Source organism: Rattus norvegicus, chromosome Y (genome assembly GCF_036323735.1).
Source record: "Rattus norvegicus strain BN/NHsdMcwi chromosome Y, GRCr8, whole genome shotgun sequence".
Taxonomy (NCBI): Eukaryota; Metazoa; Chordata; class Mammalia; order Rodentia; family Muridae; genus Rattus; species Rattus norvegicus.
Genome location: NC_086040.1, coordinates 54,602,952 through 54,617,193, shown reverse-complemented (window position 1 = coordinate 54,617,193; position 14,242 = coordinate 54,602,952). Strand labels below are relative to the sequence as shown.

General features: G+C 42.4%; 1 pseudogene; it reads right to left on the bottom strand.

Moving 5' to 3' along the window:
• Window positions 1-6,468: 6,468 nt before the first annotated feature.
• On the bottom strand, window positions 6,469-7,050 carry LOC134484514 (large ribosomal subunit protein eL19-like; annotated as a pseudogene).
• Window positions 7,051-14,242: the final 7,192 nt, after the last annotated feature.

The window sequence follows — 14,242 nt, the reverse complement described above, 5'->3', positions numbered from 1 at the left end:
GACAAAGTCAATTCTCTCCAATTTTTTTTGAATAACCATCACTTTCTATTATCCTCCCCCTGTATCCCTTTGACTCAGTGCTGAAGTTAGACCCTCTTTATTTCTGTCAAGCTCTGTCATAATCTCTCTAAATAGACTACTAATTTCTTTTAATTTAAATAAGGACATGTCAAAGACTTTTGTCCTAACACACTTGCAGACACATTCATCAGAAAGAAAACACCCCAAACTTGATCCCACTGAAATTCACTGAACATCGAGAGCAGAAAAAATGATATGCATTATTCTGTTAATTTTTTTTTCCTTTTTTCTTTATTAATTTGAGTATTTCTCATTTCCATTTCTATTGGTATTCTCTTTACAGGTTTCCCGACCAACATCCCCCTAGCCCCCCCCACTCCCCTTCTATATGGGTATTTCCCTCACCATCCTCCCTACATTAACCCCTCCCTCCCAACAATCACATTGACTGGGGTTCAGTCTTAGCAGGATCAAGGGCTTCCCCTTCCATGGTGATCTTGCTAGGTTATTCATTGCTACCTATGTGTTCAGAGTCCAGGGTCAGTCCATGTATAGTCTTTAGGTAGTGACTTAGTCCCTGGAAGCTCTAGTTGCTTGGCATTGTTGTTCATAAGGGGTCTCAAGCCCCTTCAAGCTCTTCCAGTTCTTTCTCTGATTCCTTCAACAGGCATCCTATTCTCAGTTCAGTGGTTTGCTGCTGGAATCTGCCTCTGTATTTGCTGTATTCAGGCTGTGTCTCTCAGTAGAGATCTAGATCTGGCTCCTGTCAGCCTGCATTTCTTTGCTTCATCCATCTTGTCTAATTTGGTGGCTTTATATGTATGGGCCACATGTAGGGCAGACTCTGAATGGGTGTTCTTTCTGTCTCTGTTTTAAGCTTTGCTTCTCTATTCCCTCCCAAGGGTATTCTTGTTCCCCCATTTAAAGAAGGAGTGAGGCATTCACATTTTGATCATCTGTCTTGAGTTTCATGTGTTCTATGACCTAGGGTAATTCAAGCATTTGGGCTAATAGCCTCTTATCAATAAGTGCATACCATGTGTGTTTTTCTGTAGTTGTGTTACCTCACTCAGGATGATATTTTCCAGTAAAACCATTTGTCTATGAATTTCATAAAGGCAATGTTTTTGACAGCTGAGTAATATTCCATTGTGTAGATGTACCACATTTTCTATATCCATTCCACTGTTGAAGGGTATCTGTGTTCTTCCCAGCTTCTGGCTGTTATAAATAAGGCTGCTATGAACATAGTGGAGCACGTGTTTTTTTATATGTTGGGGCATCTTTTGGGTATATGCCCAAGGGTGGTATAGATGGATCCTCAGGTAGTTCAATGTCCAATTTCAGAGGAACCTCCAGACTGATATCCAGAATAGTTTTACCAGTCTGCAATTCCACCAACAATGGAGGAGTGTTCCTCTTTCTCCACATCCTCTCCAGGATTTGTTGTCACCTGAGTTTTTGATCTTAGCCATTCTCACTGGTGTGAGGTGAAATCTCAGGGTTGTTTTCATTTGCATTTCCCTTATGACTAAAGATGTTGAACATTTCTTTAGGTGTTTCTCAGCCATTTGGCATTCCTCAGCTGTGAATTCTTTGTTTAGCTCTGAACCCCATTTTTTAATAGGGTTATTTGTCTCCCTGTGGTCTAACTTCTTGAGTTCTTTGTATATTTTGGATATAAACCCTCTATCTGTTGTAGGATTGTAAAGAACTTTTCCCAATCTGTTGGTTGCCATTTTCTCCTAACCACAGTGTCCTTTGCCTTACAGAAGCTTTGCAGTTTTATGAGATTCCATTTGTCAACTCTGATCTTAGAGCATAAGCCATTTGTGTTTTGTTCAGGAATTTTTGTCCAGTCCCCATGTGATCGAGATGCTGCCCTAGTTTCTCTTCTGTTTGTTTGCGTGTATCTGGTTTGATGTGGAGGTCCTTGATCCACTTGGACTTAAGCTTTGTATACGGTGATAAGCACGGATCGATTTGCATTCTTCTACATGTTGACCTCCAGTTGAACCAGCACCATTTGCTGAAAATGCTATCTTTTTTCCAAAGAATGGTTTTGGCTCCTTTGTCAAAAATTAGGTGCCCATAAGTGTGTGGGTTCATTTCTGGGTCTTCAATTCTGTTCCATTGGTCTATCTTTCTGTCCCTGTACCAATACTCTTCATTTTTTATCACTATTGCTCTGTATTATTCCTTGAGTTCAGGGATAGGTATTCCCCCTGAAGTCCTTTTATTGTTGAGAATACTTTTAGCTATCCTGGGTTTTTTGTTATTTCAGGTGAATTTGCATATTGTTCTGTCTAACTCTTTGAAGAATTGGATTGGTATTTTGATGGGGATTTCATTGAATCTGTAGATCGCTTTTGGTAAAATGGCCATTTTTTTTTTCTATATTAATCCTGCCAATCCATGAGCATGGGAGATCTTTCCATCTTCAGAAGTCTTCTTCAATTTCTTTCTTCAGAGTCTTTAAGTTCATATTGTACAGATCTTTTACTTGCTTGGATAAAGTCAAACCGAGGTATTTTATATTGTTTGGGTCTATTATGAAGAGTGTCGTTTCCCTAATTTCTTTCTCGGCTTGTTTCTCTTTTGTGTCGAGAAAGGCTACTGATTTATTTGAGATTATTTTATACGCAGCCAATTTGCTGACATAGTTCTCTCGTGGAACTTTTGGGATCACTTAAATATACTATCATATCATGTTTAAATAGTGAAATTTTGACTTTTTCTTTACCAATCTGTATACCCTTGATTTACTTTCGTTGTCTGATTGATCTGGCTAGAACTTCAAGAACTATATTGCATAAGTAGGGAGAGAGTGGGCAGCCTTGTTTAGTCCCTGATTATAGTGGGATTGCTGCAAGTTTCTCTCCATTTAGTTTAATGTTTCCAACTCGTTTGCTATATATAGCTTTTACTATGTTTAGGTATGGGCCTTGAATTCCTAACTTTCAAGGACTTTTATCATGAAGTGGTGTTTAATTTTGTAAAATGCTTTCTCAGCGTCTAATGAAATGATCTTGTGGATTTGTTCTTTCAGTTTGTTTATATAATGGACCACGATGATGGTTTTCCATATATTAAACCATCCCTGCATGCCTGGGATGAAGCCTACTTGATCATGGTGGATGATTGTTTTGATGTTTTCTTGGATTCGATTTGTCAGAATTTTATTGAGTATTTTTGCTTCGACATTCATAAGTGAAATTGGTCTGAAGTTCGCTTTCTTTGATGGGTCTTTGCGTGGTTTAGGTATACGAGTAATTGTGGCTTCGTAGAAGGAATTTGGTAGTGCTCCATCTGTTTCAATTATGTGGAACAATTTGGATAGTATTGATATGAAGTCTTCTATGGAGGTCTGATAGAATTCTGCACTAAACCCCTATGGACCTGGGATCTTTTACGTTGGGAGACCTTTAATGACTGCTTCTATTTCCTTATTAGTTATGGGGTTGTTTAACTGTTTTTCTGTTCCTGATTTAACTTCGGTGCCTAGTATCTGTCTAGGAATTTGTCCATTTTTAATCTGTAAGCACACACACACACACACACACACACACACACACACACACACACACACGGAAGTCAAAGGACAATTTGTGAGGGTCAGCTCTCTCCTTCTACCATGTGGGCCCTGGGTATCAAACTTAGGTTGTCAGGCTTGGGACAACCCTGGGTCAAGCATATTAAAACCACTATGATGCCTTTATCACTATAGGCTAGTTTTTGCTTCCTGGAATATACACATGGATTCAGGATACAAGCTCTTGTCCCTACTCTCTTCTTTCAAGATTTCAAGTTCAGTCCTTGCTTCTGCCTAGCTGTATGGTGGTTGTGAGCTTTCTTTTGGCTCCTTCCAAGCAGAGTCATAGAGGAGGATCAATAACAGTTAATCAGTATTTTCAACACATTACTGTATTATCATGGGTCCCCAGGGCAAGGTACATCAAGGCCGGGCAATAACCAGGCTAGCTTTTACTTGCTCCTAAGAATGTTTTTTAAAGTTTCTCCTCTAATCAGCCTGGTCTACAAAACAAGTTCCAGGCCAGCAAAATATACATTGTAAGGTCTTGTCTCAAACATAAAGTGCAACAAAATACAATAAATACAATAAAATATAATAAACACAAGAAAAATAAAATTTTATAGCTATAATCATAGAAAGATTATTTGTCCTCAACATTTATGCTTGCATGTCAGAACAGGATTCAATGTACAATTGTCTTAAAACTCTTCCAGGCAAGTCAAACATCCAGGGAGGGGCTGATGTGGAATTGCTAACCAACTGGACTAATTGAAGAAATGTTAAAAGGGTGCCACAGAGACGACATAGTAATTAAGAATGCAAACTGCATTTACAGAAGATCTGAGTTTGGATTCAGGCTCCTGTGTCCTGTAAGCCACAACCACTTGTTATTTCAGCTCCAGGGGATCTACCTCCCGTTACTGGCTTTCATGGACACTGTGCTCATATGTGTATACACACACACACACACACACACACACACACACACACACACGGACACACACGGACACACACGGACACACACACAGATAACTAAAAATTAAAAAGTAGACTTTGAGAAAGAATGTTACAGAAGAATCATTTAAGGAGATGAAATAATGAGTCAGAAATTCATATCCATACACAGAAATCAGTGCATGAGGAACAAAGTAATTAAAACAGGACTAAAACTAACATTTTCAGTCATGATTGCTCTGTAACATGAAATAATAGCAATATATGTTCACATTTGAAGTAAATATAAAATAGACAGCAAGCTAGACCAGATGGGAAGGAGTAATTGGAAATATAAGATTCCACGGCTACATATTAATACAACCAAAGAAGTATTTAACTAGGGGTGAGTCTGGATTCTTTGACACATATTGTAAATACCAGGTGTGGTGGGAACACATAAAACAAATGTTTTAATTTTTTTTTAATACATCTCAATCCTGAGGATCAGGGAAACCAGAATATCTGCTTACATAATGCTATTAGAAAAAGAGTGGCCTCATCTTTAGAGCCCATTCTTGGGAAGTTGAAAAAAAAATCCGGGTTATGTCTACTGGGTTTGAAGAACAAGTGGACTTTGATGAGTTGGTAGCCAGAGTGCCTGCAACATCTAAAAAACAGTACTGGAGAGAACAGTGAGAGACTCAAAGAAGATCACACTGTGCCTGGCCCACCTTCTGCTGACTCTTCTACTGACAAACTTGGACAGGTAATGTCCCCACACATCCCAGGTTCATACAAACCTTCCTCTCTTGCCATAGAGATCTTGGATCTTCCACTTTTCCAGTAGTTTATGGAACAATCCAAATGTTTCCAAGGATCTATAGGTCATTCCACATTTGCCCAGGTGTGCAAAGTCTTCCCACAGATCCTGAAAAGAAATCACACATTCTCCTCTTCCAGAAGGAGTGTCTTTTTTTATTCCATCTTTATTAAATTGGGTATTTCTTATTTACATTTCAAATGTTATTCCCTTTCCTGGTTTCCAGGCTATCATCTCCCTAGCACCTCCCACTCCACTTCTATAGGGGTGTTCATCTCCTGATCCACCCCCACATTCTGTCCTTTCCCAACAATCCCATTCACTGGGAGTTCAGTCTTGGCAGGACCAGAGACTTCCCCTTCCACTGGTGCAGGACTCCCAGCTGCCGAGATGGTTATTTTCTGCCCATGTGCACACACGTGTGCTGATAAGCCCGCAAACCCTCTATTCCTCTGGGAGAATGTTGCCCTAGAGATATAAAAGCCAGGATATAGGTATCGAGGCCATGGCAGCCTGAGAGTTCTGCAGAGGCTGACAGTCTCCACTGCTCCTTCTGTGACAATTAGTGTTGAATGTCTTGGAATTCTGAAGTGGCTTTTGTTGTATTGACTGACTTGTTAGCAGAAATGTGAGAGCATCAGTAAACCACACAGAGGTGGCTCATATCTCACAGGTGACAGATGTGCTTGCTTGTGCTTGCCCAGATGTCCTTTTATGGTGTGGATGTGTTTCTCTCCCTCTCCAAGTAGTCTTTGGTGCAGGGAAAAATTCCGTTATCTCTTTCTCCATAAAATGATATTCAGCTCTGGTTTGAAAGTCAAACCAACAGCCATGTGTGCTATGGAACAATAATGAGGACAGATCCTTTTACATATGCAAATGTATTCCGAGTGATACTTTGGATTTATAATTGTAAGATTATTATCAGCAGGTAATGAAATTAAGATTTAAATATTGTGCTCCATTTAAAATGCGCTATATATTAGGGTTTCCAGAGAAACAGAAATAGCAGAATGAATACACATTGTCTTAGTTAGCTTTCCATTGCTCTGAAGAGACACAATAGCCAAGGTAACTCTTTTTTATTTTAAGGCTTGTTTTATTTTAATGACTGATCATGTGAGGCCACAGTGAGGTCACTTACGTGAAGGAAGCTTTATTTCTTGGTCTCTTCCTCCTTGGATATAGTCTGGATGATCTCCTCCTTCTTGGTCTGGAGGCACTCCTCTCACCCGATTTTGTGCTTCCTTGGTCTTAGACCTGCCAGCCTCAGCCTGGTCAGCTAGTAGCTTCTTGCGGGACACATCTGCCTTCAGATTGTGGATCTGCTCCATAAGCATCCATTGGTTTTTAAATACATTCCTTTTGACCTTCAGTTACAGACTGTGATACATATGGTGGTAAATCTTCTTAGATTCCCAGTATCTCCTGAGAAGCCAGTGCAGGATCCTTATCCTTCTCATCCAGGTCACCCTCTCAGGCACCCAAGTGTTGGCAGTACTCTTTCTCTTCCCTATGACCATATGCCTGCCCTTCAAGGTGTTTTTCTGGCAGTGAGCCTGAGAATGGACAGTTACAGGCTTCCAGATGATCAGGCCATCTTCAATCAGCTTCCTGATTAGCTGATGGTAGTTGGCATTGGAGATTTTATTGGTCTCATTGGGGTCCAACTTGACCTCTTTTTACCACAGTGGAGGACACTAGAGGCAAGTCTCTTCTGTAGCCTGAGCATGCTCATGGCTGCAGACACAGAAGCCAAGGTAAGTCTTATAAAGGACAAGATTACATTGCAGCTGGCTTACAGTTTCAGAGGTTCAGTCCATTAACATCATGGCAGGAATCATGGGAGCATCCAGGCAGACTTGGTGCTGGAGGAGCCCAAAGTTCTTGATGCACAGGCAGCAGAAAGGGATTGTCTGTACCACTGAGCATAGTTTGAGTATATACAAATCTCAAAGCAAAGCCACCACAGTGGCACAGGTCCTCCAACAAAGTCACACCTACTCTAACAAAGCCACACCTCTTCCAACAAGGCCACACCCACTCCAACAATGCCACACCTACTCCAAATAGGCCACACCCACTGCAAAAAGGCCACACCAACTCCAACAATGCCACACCTACTCCAACAAGGCCACACCCACTCCAAAAAGGCCGCACCTGCTCCAACAAGGCCACTCTCACTCCAAAATTGCCACACCCACTCCAACAAGGCCACACCCACTCCAACAATGACACACCTACTCCAACAAGGCTACATCTCCTAATAGTATCACTCCTCATGGGTCAAGCATTCAAACATATGAGTCTATGGTTGCCCATTCCTATTCAAACCACCAAACACATTAAAAGGTTATTTGGCTTACAGGACACTCTCTGGATAATCTAACAATGGCTGTCTCATGCAAGGGTACTGAGAACCCAATTGGCTGCTCAGTCTATGATGCTTGATGGCTCAGCCATCTTAACCTGTAGCTGAAGGCACGTGAGTTTCCTGGAGGCGTTGGTCTTCAGTCTACAATGAGATATCAGCAAAGATGTACAGCAGTCACAGTAGAGATGAACTTGCCAGTGAGAGTGAATGCAGGCAGACAAAAATCAAAGCCTCCTTCTTTCACATTCTTAAATCTGGATTGCCACCAGAAGGTACCACCCACACTTAGGGCAAATATTCCTGGTTCAAATAACCTGATCAAGAAAATCCCTCACAAGAGTGCCCAGATGCATGCATTTTAATTGAATTCACAGCCACTCAAGTCAGCAAACAAGATTAGTGATCATGTCTGCCAACTCTTTCATACAATTCATTTTTCGTGTTTGCTTTATATTTGGGCCTGAGATTAACCAATCTGTGCCACTCATATTGCTTAGCCTTGAAGCATTCATCTGCATTCATTCTCACTGGAAATCAAGAATCACATTGTATGTTCACCCCTCTCCTGGCTGATCCCTGCCTCACCAAGGAACCAGTCAGGTTACTCTCATTACAGTCTCAGAGACTGGATGGCTGATAATGAGGCTTCAAGTCCATGATCAGAATCCTGGTAAATTTACTGAAGCCTGCTATCTGGCTTGTAGATGGTGCATTCTGCCTATATTTTCATGAGATAAGAAGGTCCAGTGAGCTCTCTGGGAGTTCCTTTTAAACATAGGTGCACCAATAACACAGAGGAGTCCATCTTTATGCCTGACGACACACCCTCCAAAGGGCTGCTTCCCAATGATGTCATCTTTGGTGACATCTTCCTAGTGGTGGGGTAGGGGAGACATTTAGATCACAGCAACCTCTACCGTTGGAGATGGCTCTCCTCCAGCCTTCACTGGCATAATCAGGCTTCTGTGTGGAGGCAGCACAGGCAATGTAAGTCCCAAGCATGTCCCTGTTATGTCTCCTTGGCCCTAATGTCCCCTGTACTATGACCCTCACCCTGCAACAGCTGTCCTTGTGTGCACCAAAGCTCAGCTTCTTTTCTGTCAGGCACCTGGGATATACCTTTATCTCCTTTTCAACTTATTTGTTAGCTAAATGATATGGGTCAGTAGGTAAACTGCTTGCTGTACATGCATGGAGACCTGAGCTTGGATCCCCAGAGCCAATTTACAAGTCTAAAGCTGTAGCAAGCACTCTGACCCCAGAATCAGAGAGACAGAGACCTGGGGACCTCTGAAGTTCACTGGCCACCCCATAGTCAATGATTTACTTTGGGTTATACTGCTATGAACGGACACCATAACCTAAGTAACTCTTATAAAGACAACATTTAATTGTGATTGGCTAACAGGTTCAGAGGTTCAGTCCATTACCATCTAGGTGGGAACATGGCAGCATCCAGGCAGGTATAGTGCAGGAGGAGCTGAGAGTTCTACATCTGAAGGCTGCTAGGAGAATACTGGCTTCCAGGTATTTAGGATGAGGGTCTTAAAGCACACACCCACAGTAACACACTCACTCCAACAAGGCCACTTCCACTCCAGCAGGGCCATACCTTCTAAAGCTGCTACTCCCTGGGCTGAACGTTCACGCACACACACACACACACAGACAGGCACACAGGCATGCATGCACCCAAACCTTCACAGCGTCAGTTCCCAGATCCCAGTGAGAAAAGCCTACCTCAAAAAGCAAGACAGGCACCGGCAAGATAGCTCAGCATGCAAGGTCACTTGCCACCAAGCCTGAGGATCTGAGTTCAATCCCCAAGACTCACCAGGTTGAAGATGGGACTGTCTCCTACAACATGTCCCTTGGTCTCTACATATGTGTTGTAGAATGTATGTCTCTCACCCGACTAAGTAAAACTATTTAAAAGAGGAATGACACCCAAAATTGTCCTCTGACCTCTACATGCATGCACATACACAAGTCATGAGTGTACACACACACACACACACACACACACACCACTTGTCTTGGATACCAGTCTCATGTAGATATTTTTCAAGATAATACTGGTCTTAGTGCAATTCTTGTTCTATTGTCCAAAGAGAGACACATCTCTAATAGGGCCAGGTATGCAGTAGGCTTTTCCATCTAACGAATAGGAAATGGGAACGTTATGTTTCCCAATTTTAGGATGAAAATCAATTCATTCTGCTCTGTGACCTTGCACGTTCCTGCTTATCTTCAGAAGTGATAGCCAGACATTGCTGTCACCTGGTCAATTGGAAGTGCCAATATGACATTGGGGTGGTACAGGGATGAGAGACAATCTGGTACTGGTCTACACACAAACCCACAGCTATAGGGAGCCGTTCCCCACTTCATTTGGCTTAGTAGGGACAGCATCAGAGGGAAAAGGGCTTATGCCTCTTAAATAAGAAACAAACTTATGCAGTTTCATAGGAAATAAGCTGAAACAAGCTTGGGTTTCTGTTGATTCTTGTCTTGAGGGAGTGAAGACACAGTTTTCAGCTTTCCCTAATAGGCTCTGGGTTTCCTTTTAACATTCTCATCTCAATGCCCCGAATTTCCACTCTTTGAGTGTAATGCCCTTATGGTGCTTGAATCACTCTGGTCAGGCCATAAGTCCTAATAGTTACTTAGTGTTTCCTTTTCAAACACACTGCTTGGGATGAGGAAGTCAGCTTGGGGTGAATCCTGAGGAACTGGACACAAGGTAAAAAACTAAGCATGGGTATAAGTTCTTGTACCAAGAGTTGGAGAATTCCTGGGATTTATTTCCAGCCCTTCTGGCCTATACTGGTGAGATTCAGGCCACAGAGAGACCCTGGGTCAAAAACAAGGTCTGCATGTCACACACATGAACACATACACGCATAGCACATATGCATATATGCATACACACAAATGGGAAAACATGTTATTAAACATCCATGCATGTAACAAATTTTCCTCAGAAAACACCCAGAGCACTTTCTTTAAAGAGGAGATAGTTGCAAAAACAGATGCAAGGGAAAAGAAGTTGTAATGGAAACGAGTCCGACACTCCTTCATTATATGGGGATACATGTAGACTTAGATTTTTTTCAAACCTACTTTAATAAGGGTTCTCAAATGCTTAGAGCCCCCTTCTAGCCCACTGTACAAAGGTAGGGGAGAAAAGATGATAAATAGGGCAAGTGAATGTGGACCTGTTTAGAAGTAGTTCTTTGGGGCAAATACAATCTGAGCTGTCAGGACACCGGCAGTCCAGTCCAGTAGTGTCAGGATATCAATAGTCCAGTTGAAAAAAAATGTCACCAAACACAAATCAGCACTGGTAGCACAATCTAGCAGAAACAGTCAGGCCTCCAACAAACTGGCACTAGTCAGCAGGAGTGACAAGAACCAGCTGGAATAACAGGAGCTCTCTGCCACACCTCAATAAACTGAAGGTCAGTGAGAATCAAGACCAAGGAGGGATTCCAGGGCAAACAATGCAAGCACCCCATCATTGTCTACTGAGTCATACTCGTAATCTCGCCAAATATCACGTGACTCGCCTTAACGAAACCCCACATTAGTCTGCAACACAGGACACCCAGAAATTTCCACTTCAGTCACCAGAATGTGAGTAACAAGAGAGAGACTGAGACATATGGAACAAACAGGGATATCCCCTTGAATTGTAACCTGTCCCCAAATGACTTGGAGGGGAAGATACCTCTTTAACTAGCTGCTAAATTCCATTTAAATCACAGTGGCATCCAACTGGCCTGTTTCGTAAAATTGTCTCTGTTGTTACCTGATACACAGGCCTTATACTTTGTGGCTGATATTGGACCTTCATTCAATAGCTCTAGCCCTCCTTTTGCTACTTTGTACGTTCTCCTTTCTTTCACATTCAACCCCCTAACACTAGATAGGAGAGAAAAGAGGAGAGAGGAAAAGGGGTTCTATCACCATTAGACGACCTCCTGTTGATTAGGGGCATCGAGTTACTTGGGGGGCAAGTTTGATCTTCATTGTCAGGATGTTTAATTTCTTCTTTGGGCATGACTATTTAACACACTGCAACCAACAGCAGCCCACTTATGGGGCTCTAGCATTTATATGTTCTCTGAAAAGTCTCCAGCATTCCAAATGTTACACACTTGCAAAATATATCTGCTGCTGGCAAAATCAGGCCCCTGCTAGAGCACCAGGCAAATCATAGTCAGCCACTGTTGACAATCGGAAGCAACCCTATGACCCACAGCCTAGATTAAAACAAAAACATACTCTTATGTTTTTAAATTCTATGTTTTTAAATACACCAAAATTCTCACTGCAAATAGCCAGTTTCATTAGGATATTAGTATAACTGACTTTCTATTCTTTAATCCACGGAGGGCATCCTGATTAGTTTGTATCAGTCACATTAGCTTTGTTCTGTGCATGTCACTGGTGTTAAGGTGCATCAGAAGACTCAGTGAGACACACCAAAAATCTTGTGAGGAAAGATTTTTTTTTCTGCCTGTCAAAAATAGGGAGCTATCCAAGACAGTTTCATCTCTTTTACTCTTCCTCCCATCCAGTTTTGGAGTCCTGCTGTGGAGGCGTGTGATGTGGTCTCTGGGGATGCGGCAGCCATCTAGTGACTACATTATAGCCAATCTGCTGAGGGCAGTAAGATGAGAAAGATGGATGAGCCAAGAGTCCTTTGGGATGACTGGGCTGTTGAACTGATTCTGTGTGTGCTTTGGTGTTTCTTCCCAAGTTAATCACACCCTTGGGATTAAGGAATACTGGTTGGTTTTATATTACTGTGACCAGACACATTCCCAGCAGATATTTTTATTGTGTCTGCCCTTGTAAGGCCAGAATTATTGCCAGCCTCATTTGAACTCATCTTTTGTCCTATTGGAACCCCACATTGCCAGCCCCTCCCCAGGCCCTCCTTAGCAATTATCAACCACACACTCAAATAAGGACCAATGTCCCAGGAGGTGGATATGATACAACAATTAAAACACACACACCAGGAAGGACAATGGAATATTATTTGAAATGTTTCTGCCCAAAGAAGAGTGTACTCAATATAATTTTAAAGTTACATTCTTTTATCTCCCCCTCTCCCCGTTTAATGTTTGATAACCAGCTGCTAAATATCTGACCTTTCTCAGGACCACACAACACAGATGATATCCACACCTGCCTTCTTCATGATTACTGTGGGTGTTAAGTTATACTTCATGGACTAAAGGTATTTCCTTTTTTTGTGGAGCATAGGGCAAATGAGGTTTCTTCCAGAAACTTCACATTTTACAAATGCAAAATGCCACCCTTTTGAGAAACAATGCAAAATCCTTCATAGCTCAACGTGGCTTCCTCTCTTCTGATTAGAAATTTAACCCACATGGCATTGTCATGGAGGTAACGTGCGCCTTAAAGAGAGACTGTGGTCTGACAGATGAATGGCTTTCAAAGTTTCTGAGGTGGGGTTCTTGGGCTAAGGAGCTGGCTTAGCCAGTAAAGTGTTTGCCATGAAAGTATGAGGCTCTGAGTTCGGTCCCTAGAACATATGTTAAAAAATAAAAGTCAGACATGGTGGCCTGGAATCCTGGTACCAGAGAGGCGGACAGAATGCATCCCTGATGTTCTCTGGACCACCAGCTCGACTGGTATCTTTGGGGTGTAAGTGTGAGACTTTGTTCCAAGAAAACAAAGCAAGGCTGGGTGGAACTCTCTCAGTTACTTTACTTTGCTCTGATAAAATACTGTGTGAACTATCTCAGGGAGGAATGGGTTGACTTCAGCTTGATCAGTGCCCATCATGGAAGAAAGTCATGGCAGGAACTCAAGGCAGAGACTTGAAGGCAGCAACTGAAGCAGAGGCCATGGAGGAACAACTGCTTACTGGCATGTTCCTCATTGCTTGGTCAATGTGCTTTCTTCTGTAACCAGGACCGCCCACCCAGAGGTGGCGCCATCCACAGTGGGCCTCCACACACCAATCATTATTTCAAAAGATGCCTCACAGATCTGTCCACAGGCAAATGCAATGGAGGGAAATCCTCAGCTGAGATCCCCTGTAGTAAAAAAAAGAAAAAAATTTAATAAATCCTGACGCGGAGTTACTCACCTCAATGGTTTCTGTTCCCGAATGAAAAAAACATGCCCAGCCTCTTTATCTAAAGCAGCCCATAGCTGGACAGCTGCCTACCCTCCATGCTGTAGAATCCACCTTCTAGCAATAACTCCAAGTTACTATTTACTAATTTCTATGCTTCATCTTGGCTGTTCTTGACTCTAAGAAGCAGCCCCCTGGGCCATGATCTCTTAGCACTTTTTTTCGGCAGCTCTGCCCTTCTGCATATTATTTCTCTTCCATGGCTGCCTCTTTCTCTCCTCCACATTCTCCTAAGGGATGGCGCACCTCTCTCTCCTGCCTGCTCTAGGACCCAAGTCCGGGAACCCTAAATCTCCTCTCTCTCTCTCTCTCTCTCTCTCTCTCTCTCTCTCTCCTTCCCAGCTATAGGCAGCTAGCATCTTTATTCACCAATCAGAA